Raw genomic sequence first — 13,166 nt, forward strand, 5'->3', positions numbered from 1 at the left:
TCAGTGCCTGTGTGAGTCTGTGTACTCTGCTGAGGTGGCATAAGTGGGCTGGGGCATGTGACTGCGTAGAGGTACTTTTCAGATTCCTGTTGTAGCTTGGGATGCACAGTGTGAGCCTGCATCATTGATTGTGTTGCACCCCTCATGCCACCTGTGTGCTTTCAATGGCACCTACTGCATTTGCCCATTCCCAGGAGGATGATGTCACTATGACAAAGGTGCAATGAGTTGGCAGCATACTGTGGCCAGTTCAAACATGCATGATGTGTAATATGTGTGTCTCTGTGTCATTGATAAGGTGGATTGATGTATTGTCACTTTTGCATCCTCACAGGTAGGCGTCTGTGCCAAGGGGGAGATCTGGAAGCAAGCCGTCAGTGCCGTGAGGAGGACGGATGGTCGGAAGCGGCGCCTAGCCCAGGTGAGGAAACGCTGGAAGGACATCCGGTGCTGGACGCGGAGGATCGCACGGGTCCTGCTGGGGGACTCACCTGAGAGCCACAAAAACCGTGGGCGCCGCCGTCTGACCCACATCCGTAAGCGTGTGCTGGCGGTGGTCTTCCCTGATCTGGATAGGTGCCTAGCGGAGAAGCAGCAGCAGGAAGGGGGTAGGTACATGTGTGTTTGTTGCATGTCACCAGCTTTTGGAAGTGCGCAGTTGCATGGATACACTGCCAGGGTTTAAATGTGCAGTGCGAATCCTGTTCCCCAAAGTAAAGCGGTGCTGTTCTTCCTCCCTTCCCCTCCTTGCCATGTGTACCCTGGTCTGTGTGTAGTCACTCTTGCACAAGGTCATCTAGGCTGGCAGTAACTCCAAGTGCCCAATGCTTGCAGCATCATGTGTGGGGGTGGTGTGTAACAGGTTTTTGCACGTTGCCTGTGCCCTGGCCAGTTCAGTCATTGTGGGGTCCATGTTAGTTGGCACTGATGCTGAGTCCCGACATGGGAGTATGTGTTTCATGTGTACTGCCTTACTGCCTGCATGTCGAATGTTGTGCCCTCTGACATGATGTGCTTGAGTGTGAGATGTGCATGGTGCAGGGATGGTGGCTTGTGTTCCAGTCATATCCATCCAGGGCCATGGAGTAGTGTGGCCACTACAGTCCCCTGGGGCACCTTTTCCTAGGTATCATGTGTGTCATCAGACAATGTGGACATTCTCTGTATCTTCAGCATAGTTTGGGCCCTGTGTCATAGTACCATGGCCTCATTAGAATTCACGTATACTGTGCTACATGTGTCCACTGTACAGGGTGACCTAAATTAGCTGGTGCATACTCACAGGGGCCAGTGCCTGTGTGTCTTGGTACAACTATCTGATGATGGTTGTTTGTCAGTGATATGTGTGGACAGGCGCACCAGGGGTAGTTTGTGTGCGATCAGGATTAATTGCAGGCCATGTGTTTTCATCCCAGACTAAGAGGTGTAAGTACTTCCTCTGTCTCAATCACATTGTCTCAGGTAGGGGGGGGGGTTGGTGCGGGCAAGGCCTACATGTCCAAACCTGAAGTCTCCTTGCTCGGTCTGGCCAGTGTGTGATGTTTGTGTGGCCAAACACTCAAGGTGCAGTGCCCCAGTCATGTTGGCCATGGTTTACTGTATTACCTTTGCAGCATGTCCCAAGAGTTGCTAGACATGGTTCCTGCTCATCCCTTTCTTGGCTACGCTGTGTTACGCTGATGCTGTGCTAGATTGTCCCCAGAGCCTGGCTCCTCTGTACAATTTGATATCAAGTTATTTGCTATTGTGTCATGCTCTCCATATTTTAACAGTGGCATGGTGGGTCAACAAACTGTGTGTTGCAGGGACTACATATGTACCTTGTATTGTAGATGTTACTCTTGTAGCTTTTCAGGCTATGCACTGTGACCTATGTAGAGTTGACTCATGTGACATATGAATACAGGTGTCTGATTTCTCCTGTCTCTTCACCTTGCCCACAGCATCGTCGGGGGACTACGAGGGAGACACTGGCACGGACCGTGAGGAGGGAGCGAGCACCAGTGCCAGCAGTGCAGAGTTGTCTGGCTCATCGAGTGGCACGGAGGCCGACGGGAGTGCAGCGGAGGACCTGTCCAGTCAAACCACCACCGACTATGACGCAGAAGGGTCCGAGGCTGAGCACACCGAGGGGGCGGAGGCTGCTCCCACAGCTGACACCAGCACTCCATCGGTACCCGCCCCCTCCATTCTGCTCACCTGCCTCCCACTTGCTCGTGTCCCTTCCCGGCGTGCTAGGTCACCACGTGTCTCCTTCTTGCCAGGCACCGCACCCCCTGCCCCTGTCTCCACTGCTGCCACTAATGCCGAGTCTGTGGACATCCTGCAGCAGTTGCAGGTTGGTCAGACTGCGATGCTTAATGTCCTCCATGGCCACAGCCAAGTGATCAACCAGATGGAGGCATACATGGAGGGCATTTCAGCTGCGCAGTCTGACCAACGCATTTTGCTGAGGTCCATAGACTCGACACTGACTGCAGCATTGGGTCTCCTGCAGCACTACGTCCCCCCCTACCCCTGCTGCATCCACACTTCCCACTCCTATGCCTGTCCACAGCACACCCATACGTAGCCATACACGCACCCCACCAGACACAGGCACCACACCACCAGGGAAGGCAAAGCGCACACCTCCTGGCACGCACACACTGGGTGAAGTAGGCACACCCACTGGGTCGGGGGGAAACGTAAGACACGCAGCCAGAGTGGGAGTCCACATTCCTCACGACCACCACCCTCCAAATCCACTCCCCTCAGCTCTCCTGGCCAGGATTCCACCAAAGACTCCTTCATGGCCGCTCTGTCCCTGAGCCTCACAGTGACACCACCCTGCAAGCGGTCAAAGGAGTCCCCGGTCAGGGTGGTTGATTCCCCCCCCCCTGTCCCCACCCTCCTCGGGTAGCGCTGCGACCCATCCCTCCGACCCCCCCCCTCCTTGGGGCCTGTGGTTACTTCGTGTGCAGGGGAGACGCTGGGCGACCTGGCAGTAGTGTGCAGCGCCGTGCTCGAATCCACCTTTGGCGCTGCCCCACCCCCTGTGTTGGAGTCATCCGTCCCTGCACCCACAACACCTACCCTTGCCTCTCCTGTCCCTGCGGTGCCTGGTCCTTCCCCCCCACATGATGCCCCCCCTGTGGATGACAAGGTTGTCTGAACTGTGCAGGCAAGCTAGGGGACACGAATCCCAATGTGTCCCCCACCTGGATTGGAACTATGGACTGCCCTATGGGACTTGTGCATTTTGAACTCTTCGTACAATTGATTTTTCAACATTGCTGAATAAAGCTATTTTATTTTCCTTTGCACACTACTGCTTTTCTGGCATTGCTGTTGGTGGTGCTGCTCCATGATTTGGGGTGGCGATAATGTGTTAGGTGTCTGGGATAAGTTGTAGTGTGCTGTTCGTGGGGTGGACCCTGTTATCTGTGTGCCATCACACGGTATTTGCTATCAAACTTTGCTCATGTTAGCTGTTACTGCATGGTGACATTGTCCCACGGTGTGTACCTTCCTCTGTGGACCCTGACATCTTTCCTGCAGGGTGTTGTGAAGACATTTGTGCAGTGCTGTGTCTACATTTGCTGGGTGTGTGACGGACCCCTTCAACTTTTGCCATGCATGCTGGCCAAGGTCTTCACCTGCATCATTTGTGTCATCCTTGGGGGTCACTGTACTTGTGACTGGAGTATATTGACAGGACTTCATGTGTACATGTTCCCTTTTCCGCAGTATGCATATGTGTACTCCCAGCCTCGCACACATGTGTTTCGTGTTCTGCTGGGTCTTTGAGCACCTGACTGACAATTGTGGGCATTGTATGTGTGTGTACTCAACCCCTTTCTTTCCATGGGCACAGCTAGGGGGACTCTGCACCCACCCCTCCTGTGTCTGGGCACTGCTGGGAGTGATAGGCACACACCCCTCCTGTGTCTGGGCACTGCTGGGAGTGATAGGCACACACCCCTCCTGTGTCTGGGCACTGCTGGGAGGACTCTGCACCCACCCCTCCTGTGTCTGGGCACTGCTGGGAGTGATAGGCACACACCCCTCCTGTGTCTGGGCACTGCTGGGAGGACTCTGCACCCACCCCTCCTGTGTCTGGGCATTGCTGGGAGGACTCTGCACCCACCCCTACTGTGTCTGGGCACTGCTGGGAGGACTCTGCACCCACCCCTCCTATGTCTGGGCACTGCTGGGAGGACTCTGCACACACCCCTCCTATGTCTGGGCACTGCTGGGAGGACTCTGCACCCACCCCTCCTGTGTTTGGGCACTGCTGGGAGGACTCTGCACACACCCCTCCTGTGTCTGGGCACTGCTGGGAGGACTCTGCACACACCCCTCCTGTGTCTGGGTACAGCTGGGAGGACTCTGCACCCACCCCTCCTGTGTCTGGGCACTGCTGGGAGGACTCTGCACACACCCCTCCTGTGTCTGGGCACTGCTGGGAGTGATAGGCACACACCCCTCCTGTGTCTGGGCACTGCTGGGAGGACTCTGCACCCACCCCTCCTGTGTCTGGGCACTGCTGGGAGGACACTGCACACACCCCTCCTGTGTCTGGGCACTGCTGGGAGGACTCTGCACACACCCCTCCTGTGTCTGGGCACTGCTGGGAGGACTCTGCACACACCCCTCCTGTGTCTGGGCACTGCTGGGAGTGATAGGCACACACCCCTCCTGTGTCTGGCCACTGCTGGGAGGACTCTGCACCCACCCCTCCTGTGTCTGGGCACTGCTGGGAGTGATAGGCACACACCCCTCCTGTGTCTGGGCACTGCTGGGAGGACTCTGCACCAACCCCTCCTGTGTCTGGGCACTGCTGGGAGGACTCTGCACCCACCCCTCCTGTGTCTGGGCACTGCTGGGAGGACTCTGCACCCACCCCTCCTGTGTCTGGGCACTGCTGGGGGGACTCTGCACCCACCCCTCCTATGTCTGGGCACTGCTGGGAGGACTCTGCACACACCCCTCCTGTGTCTGGGCACTGCTGGGAGTGATAGGCACACACCCCTCCTGTGTCTGGGCACTGCTGGGAGGACTCTGCACACACCCCTCCTGTGTCTGGGCACTGCGGGGAGTGATAGGCACACACCACTCCTGTGTCTGGGCACTGCTGGGAGGACTCTGCACACACCCCTCCTGTGTCTGGGCACTGCTGGGAGGACTCTGCACACACCCCTCCTGTGTCTGGGCACTGCTGGGAGGACTCTGCACACACCCCTCCTGTGTCTGGGCACTGCTGGGAGTGATAGGCACACACCCCTTCTATGTCTGGGCATGTACGGTCGGGACATACATGGGTGTGGGTACGCTCCATTCATACACGGGTGTGGGTACGCTCTATTCATACACGGCTGTGGGTACGCTCAGTACATACACTGGTGGGGTGGGGGTACGGTCCGTACATACACTGGTGGGGTGGGGGTACGGTCTGTACATACACGGGTGGGGTGGGGGTACGCTCCATTCATACACGGGTGGGGGTACGCTCCGTATATACACTGGTGGGGTGGGGGTACGGTCTGTACATACACGGGTGGGGTGGGGGTACTCTCCATTCATACACGGGTGGGGGTACACTCCGTACATACACTGGTGGGGTGGGGGTACGGTCCGTACATACACGGGTGGGGTGGGGGTATGCTCCATTCATACACGGTGGAGGTACGCTCCATACATACACTGGTGGGGTGGGGGCACGGTCCGTATATACACGGGTGGGGTGGGGGTACGCTCCATTCATACACGGGTAGGGGTATGCTCCATTCATACACGGGTGTGGGTGCGCTCCATTCATACACGGGTGTGGGTATGCTCTGTACATACACTGGTGGGGTGGGGGTACGGTCCGTACATACACTGATGGGGTGGGGATACGCTCCATTCATACACGGGTGGGGGTACGCTCTGTACATACACTGGTGGGGTGGGGGTACGGTCCGTCCATACACTGGTGAGGTGGGGGTACGGTCCATACATACACGGGTGGGGAGTTGGTATGCTGCATGCATACACGGGTGGGGGTACGCTCCATTCATACATGGGTGGTGGTATGCTCCGTACATTCCTGTACCCACGGTTTGCAGGCCTGGGTACGTACCGTCCCCAGGCCTTAAGAGCGTGGGTACGGGCCGTACCACGCCCACCACTACGTCACCCCGACAATGGCGGTACGGCCCGTACCCACGTTCGAATGGCCTGGGTACGGGCCATACCACCATTGTTGGGGTGATGTGGGGGTACGTGTGGTACGACCCGTACCAACGGTCTGAGGGCCTGGGTACGGTGCAGACCCCCAATGGGGTGCCGTAGGGGTATGCACCGTCCCCAGCCCTTCAGGGCATGGGTACGGGTCGTACCATGCGTACCCCCACATCACCCTGACAATGCTGGTATGGCCCGTACCCAGGCCATTCGAACGTGGGTACGGGCTGTACCACCATTGTCGGGGTGACGTAGTGGTGGGCGTGGTACGGCCCGTACCCACGCTCTTAAGGCCTGGGGACAGTACATACCGGTATGGTTGTGTTGCCGGTTCCCGTCAACATCCACTTCCGTTGTGGCGGACTCTTGCGTTGCTGGACACGCCCCCACCCCCTCGAGGTGACCAGGTCCTGCAGGTCAGGTATGTCCAGGGCATGTGTGATTTGTGACTTGTGTGGGGGTTATGTGTCCTGCCCCTGCCCCCCCCTTTGCCCCTGGGTGTTATTCTGACCTTCTGCGGCGTCTGCGTCGGTGCCTGTAGAGCAGGTGGACTGCTATGAGGGCTGGGATGACACGTAGGTTCGGTTCCATGGCTGTCCGTCGCGTACAGGTGCTCCTTGTGCGCGTCGTCCTGATTTCCCGGCAGTTTTTGGCAGCCGGAAAATATAATCCGTGCGGGGTGACGTCGGTGCGGATCGTACTTCCTGGTTCGTGTACCGCACCCTGAATGCGTCCCGACGTCACGTCGGAGCATTCCCGGATCACATTCATATGTATATTTTCGTCGGTCGGTGTTTGGTACGATTCGTACGGAAATGGTGTTTCCGTGGGAATCGTACTTCCATGTTTGTAATGTTTATTTCCCGGGTACGAGTCGGACAGAGAAAACGCTCCGACCGACGGTTCGTACCCGGTTTCTCCAGGATCCGAATTGGCACCTTACTGTAATTATTGTTAAGTGCAGTGGTTATAGTAGATTTTGAGGTTCACTGTCTGGTATTTCATGAAATTAAATTAAATTGATATAGCTATAGTAAAAAAAACATTTAAGTGTACAGTAATTGTATTTTATTATTATATATTGGATTTGTACTACTTTATTAAATATTTATAGTTTAGGATAATAAATAAACTTAAAGTTTTTATGTGATATGTTTATTGATATATTTAATGTTATTAGTAGAAACAAAAATAAGAATATTTTGTATTGGAATAATGGGTAATGGTATTCTGTAATTTTATAATATTTATTTATTTTTATGTTTGTAAAAACAATATTTTATATATGTAAAATATTGACAATAGAAGGTAAATATAAATAATCAGAGAACCACAATTAACAAGACACGAACCCGGTTTTTATTGTAGTTTTTGTAATTTTTTATTGTTTATTCATTTGAGTAGGATAATTCAGAAATATCGTTATTTACATTGTAATTCAATTCAAACATATTGAATATAGGTCAGAAAAAATGTTATGTACATTTACTATATTTTGTACAATTTTGTAGTACATTTTAGTTATTTATAATGTAGTAGCATTTAGGTGCCGATTCGGATCCTGGAGAAACCGGGTACGAACCGTCGGACGGAGCATTTTCTCCGTCCGACTCGTACCCGGTTAAAAAACATTACAAACATGCAAGTACGATTCGCACGGAAACAACATTCCCATACGAATCGTAAAAAACACCGACCGACGAAAAAATACATACCAATGTGATCCGAGACAGCGCCGACGTGACGTCGGGACGCATTCAGCCTGCGGTCCACGAACCAGGAAGTACGATCCGCACCGACGTCACCCCGGACGGATTATATTTTCCGGCTGCCAAAAACTGCCGGGAAATCAGGACGACGCGCACATGGAGCACCTGTACGCGACGGACAGCCATGGACCCGAACCTACGTGTCATCCCGGCCCTCATAGCAGTCCACCTGCTCTACAGGTACCGACGCAGACACCGCTGAAGGTCAGAACCACACCCAGGGGCAAAGGGGGGGGGGCAGGGGCAGGAAACCAAACCTCCACCCATGTCACAAGTCATACATGCCCTGCACATACCTGACCTCCAGGGCCTGGTCACCTCGAGGGGGTGGGGGCGTGTCCAGCAACGCCAGCGTCCGCCACAACGGAAGTGGGTGATGACGCGAACGGCTAACACAACAAATCCGGTACGTACCGTACACACGCCTTAAGAGCGTGGGTACGGGCCGTACCACGCACACACCTACGTCACCCCAACAATGGCGGTACGACCCGTACCCATGTTCGAAAGGCCTGGGTACGGGCCGTACCAGCATTGTTGGGGTGATGTATGGGTACGCGTGGTCCGACCCGTACCACCAATGTTGGGGTGCTGTAGGGGTCCGCGCCGTACCCAGGCCTTCAGAGCGTGGGCACGGGTCAAACCACGCGTACCCCTATATCACCCCAACAATGCTGGTATGGCCCGTACCCAGGCCTTCCGAACGTGGGTACGGGTCGTACCGCCATTGTTGGGGTGACGTAGGTGTGTGCTTGGTACGGCCCGTACCCATGCTCTGAAGTGCTGGGTACGGCGCGGACCCCTACGGCACGCCAACATTGGGGGTCCGCACCGTACCCATGTTCCAAAGGCATGGGTACGGCCCGTACCCAGGCCCGCAGAGCGTGGGTACGGGTATGTACGAAGCGTACCCCCACACGTGTATGAATGGAGCGTACTACCACCCCACCAGTGTATGTCCGGAGCGTACCCCCACCCGTGTATGTATGGAGCGTACCCCCACCCGTGTATGCATGGAGCGTACATGGCCAAACATAGGAGGGGTGGGTGCCTATCACTCCCAGCAGTGCCCAGACACAGGAGGGGTGGGTGCAGAGTCCTCCCTGCAGTGCCCAGACATAGGAGGGGTGGGTGCCTATCACTCCCAGCAGTGCCCAGACATAGGAGGGGTGGGTGCAGAGACCTCCCAGCAGTGCCCAGACATAGGAGGGGTGGGTGCCTATCACTCCCAGCAGTGCCCAGACACAGGAGGGGTGGGTGCCTATCACTCCCAGCAGTGCCCAGACACAGGAGGGGTGGGTGAGAGTCCTCCCAGCAGTGCCCAGACATAGGAGGGGTGGGTGCAGAGTCCTCCCAGCGGTGCCCAGACATAGGAGGGGTGGGTGCAGAGTCCCCCCAGCAGTGCCCAGACACAGGAGGTGTGGGTGCAGAGTCCCCCCAGCAGTGCCCAGACAAAGGAGGGGTGGGTGCAGAGTCCCCCCAGCAGTGCCCAGACACAGGAGGGGTGGGTGCAGAGTCCCCCCAGCAGTGCCCAGACATAGGAGGGGTGGGTGCAGAGTCCTCCCAGCAGTGCCCAGACATAGGAGGGGTGGGTGCAGAGTCCCCCCTGCAGTGCCCAGACACAGGAGGGGTGGGTGCAGAGTCCCCCCAGCAGTGCCCAGACATAGGAGGGGTGGGTGCAGAGTCCTCCCAGCAGTGCCCAGACATTGGAGGGGTGGGTGCAGAGTCCCCCCAGCAGTGCCCAGACACAGGAGGGGTGGGTGCAGAGTCCTCCCTGCAGTGCCCAGACATAGGAGGGGTGGGTGCCTATCACTCCCAGCAGTGCCCAGACACAGGAGGGGTGGGTGCAGAGTCCTCCCTGCAGTGCCCAGACATAGGAGGGGTGGGTGCCTATCACTCCCAGCAGTGCCCAGACATAGGAGGGGTGGGTGCAGTGACCTCCCAGCAGTGCCCAGACATAGGAGGGGTGGGTGCCTATCACTCCCAGCAGTGCCCAGACACAGGAGGGGTGGGTGCCTATCACTCCCAGCAGTGCCCAGACACAGGAGGGGTGGGTGAGAGTCCTCCCAGCAGTGCCCAGACATAGGAGGGGTGGGTGCAGAGTCCTCCCAGCGGTGCCCAGACATAGGAGGGGTGGGTGCAGAGTCCCCCCAGCAGTGCCCAGACACAGGAGGTGTGGGTGCAGAGTCCCCCCAGCAGTGCCCAGACAAAGGAGGGGTGGGTGCAGAGTCCCCCCAGCAGTGCCCAGACACAGGAGGGGTGGGTGCAGAGTCCCCCCAGCAGTGCCCAGACATAGGAGGGGTGGGTGCAGAGTCCTCCCAGCAGTGCCCAGACATAGGAGGGGTGGGTGCAGAGTCCCCCCTGCAGTGCCCAGACACAGGAGGGGTGGGTGCAGAGTCCCCCCAGCAGTGCCCAGACATAGGAGGGGTGGGTGCAGAGTCCTCCCAGCAGTGCCCAGACATAGGAGGGGTGGGTGCAGAGTCCCCCCAGCAGTGCCCAGACACAGGAGGGGTGGGTGCAGAGTCCTCCCAGCAGTGTCCAGACACAGGAGGGGTGGTTGCAGAGTCCCCCCAGCAGTGCCCAGACATAGGAGGGGTGGGTGCAGAGTCCCCTAGCAGTGCCCAGACATAGGAGGGGTGGGTGCAGAGTCCTCCCAGCAGTGCCCAGACATAGGAGGGGTGGGTGCAGAGTCCCCCCAGCAGTGCCCAGACACAGGAGGGGTGGGTGCAGAGTCCCCCCAGCAGTGCCCAGACATAGGAGTGGTGGGTGCCTATCACTCCCAGCAGTGCCCAGACATAGGAGGGGTGGGTGCAGAGTCCCCCCAGCAGTGCCCAGACACAGGAGGGGTGGGTGCAGAGTCCCCCCAGCAGTGCCCAGACATAGGAGGGGTGGGTGCAGAGTCCCCCCAGCAGTGCCCAGACATAGGAGAGGTGGGTGCAGAGTCCTCCCAGCTGTGCCCATGGAAAGAAAGGTGTGGAGTACCCACAGATACAATGCCCACAATTGTCAGTCAGGTGCTCAAAGACCCAGCAGAACACGAAACACATGTGTGCGAGGCTGGGAGTACACACATGCATAGTGCGGAAAAGGTAACATGTACACATGAAGTCATGTCAATATACTCCAGTCACAAGTACAGTGACCCCCAAGGATGCCACAAATGATGCAGGTGGAGACCTTGCCCAGCATGCATGGCCAAAGTTGAAGGGGTAAGTCACACACCCAGCAAATGTAGACACAGCACTGCACAAATGTCTTCACAACACCCTGCAGGGAAGATGTCAGGGTCCACAGAGGAAGGTACCCACCTTGGGACAATGTCACCATGCAGTAACAGCTTACATGAGCAAAGTTTGATAGCAAATACCGTGTGATGGCACACAGATAACAGGGTCCACCCCACGACCAGCACACTACAACATATCCCAGACACCTAACACATTATCGCCACCCCAAATCATGGAGCAGCACCACCAACAGCAATGCCAGAAAAGCAGTAGTGTGCCAAGGAAAATAAAATAGCTTTATTCAGCAATGTTCTAAAATGTATTGTATGAAAAGTTCCATATGCACAAGGCCCATAGGGCAGTCCATAGTTCCAATCCAGGTGGGGGACACATTGGGATGTGTGTCCCCTAGCTTGCCTGCACAGTTCAGACTACCTTGTCATCCACAGGGGGGGGGCATCATGTGGGGGGGAAGGACCAGGCACCGCAGGGACAGGAGGGGCAAGGGTAGGTGTTGTGGGTGCAGGGACGGACGACTCCAACACAGGGGGTGGGGCAGTGCCAAAGGTGGATTCGAGCACAGCACTGCACACTACTGCCAGGTCACCCAGCGTCTCCCCTGCACCCAAAGGAACCACAGGCCCCAAGGAGGGGGGGGTCGGAGGGATGGGTCGCAGTGCTACTGGTGGAGGGTGTGGACATGGGGGGGGACTCAACTCCCCTGCCGGTGTCCTGCCTCCACCGCTTGCGGGGTGGTGCCACACTGGGGCTGATGGACACACTGGGCAGGACTGACCCTGTGTCTGACTCTTGGCCAGGAGAGCTGAGGGGAGTGGATTTGGAGGGTGGTGGTCGTGAGGAATGTGGACTCCCACTCTGGCTGCGAGTCTTCCGTTTCCCCCCGACCCAGTGGGTGTGCCTACTTCACCCTGTGTGTGCGTGCCAGGAGGTGTGCGCTTTGCCTTCCCTGGTGGTGTGGTGCCTGTGTCTGGTGGGGTGCGTGCATGGGGACGTCTGGGTGTGCTTTGGACAGGCATGGGAGTGGGAAGTGTGGATGGTTCAGGGGTAGGAGGGACGTAGTGCTACAGGAGACCCACTGCTGCAGTCAGTGTCGAGTCTATGGACCTCAGCAAGTTGCGTTGGTCAGACTGCGCAGCTTAAATGCCCTCCATGTATGCCTCCATCTGGTTGAGCACTCGGCTGTGGCCATGGAGGACATTAAGCACCGCAGTCTGACCAACCTGCAACTGCCGCAGGATGTCCACAGACTCGCCATTGGTGGCAGCAGTGGAGACAGGGGCAGGGGGTGCGGTGCCTGGCAAGAAGGAGACACGTGGTGACCTAGCACGGCGGGAAGGGACACGAGCAAGTGGGAGGCCGGTGATCGGAATGGAGGGGGCGGGTAGTGATGGAGTGCTGCTGTCAGCTGTGGGAGCAGCCCCTGCCCCCTCGGAGAGCTCAGCCTCGGACCCGTCAGCGTCATAGTCGGTGGTGGTTTGACTGGACAGGTCCTCCGCTGCACTCCCGTCGGCCTCCGTGCCACTCGATGTGCCAACCAACTCAGCACTGCTGGCACTGGTGCTCGCTCCCTCCTCACGGTCCGTGCCAGTGTCTCCCTCGTAGTCCCCCGACAATGCTGTGGGCAAGGTGAATAGACAGGAGAAATCAGACACCTGTATACATATGTCACATGAGTCAACTCTACATAGGTCACAGTGCATAGCCTGAAAAGCAACAAGAGTAACATCTACAATACAAGGTACATATGTAGTCCCTGCAACACACAGTTTGTTGACCCACCATGCCACTGTTAAAATATGGAGAGCATGACACAATAGCAAATAACTTGATATCAAATTGTACAGAGGAGCCAGGCTCAGGGGACAATCTAGCACAGCATCTGCGACACACAGCGTAGCCAAGAAAGGGATGAGCAGGAACCATGTCTATCAACTCTTGGGAC

This window comes from Triturus cristatus, chromosome 1_1, assembly GCF_964204655.1.
Source record: "Triturus cristatus chromosome 1_1, aTriCri1.1, whole genome shotgun sequence".
NCBI classification, from domain to species: domain Eukaryota; kingdom Metazoa; phylum Chordata; class Amphibia; order Caudata; family Salamandridae; genus Triturus; species Triturus cristatus.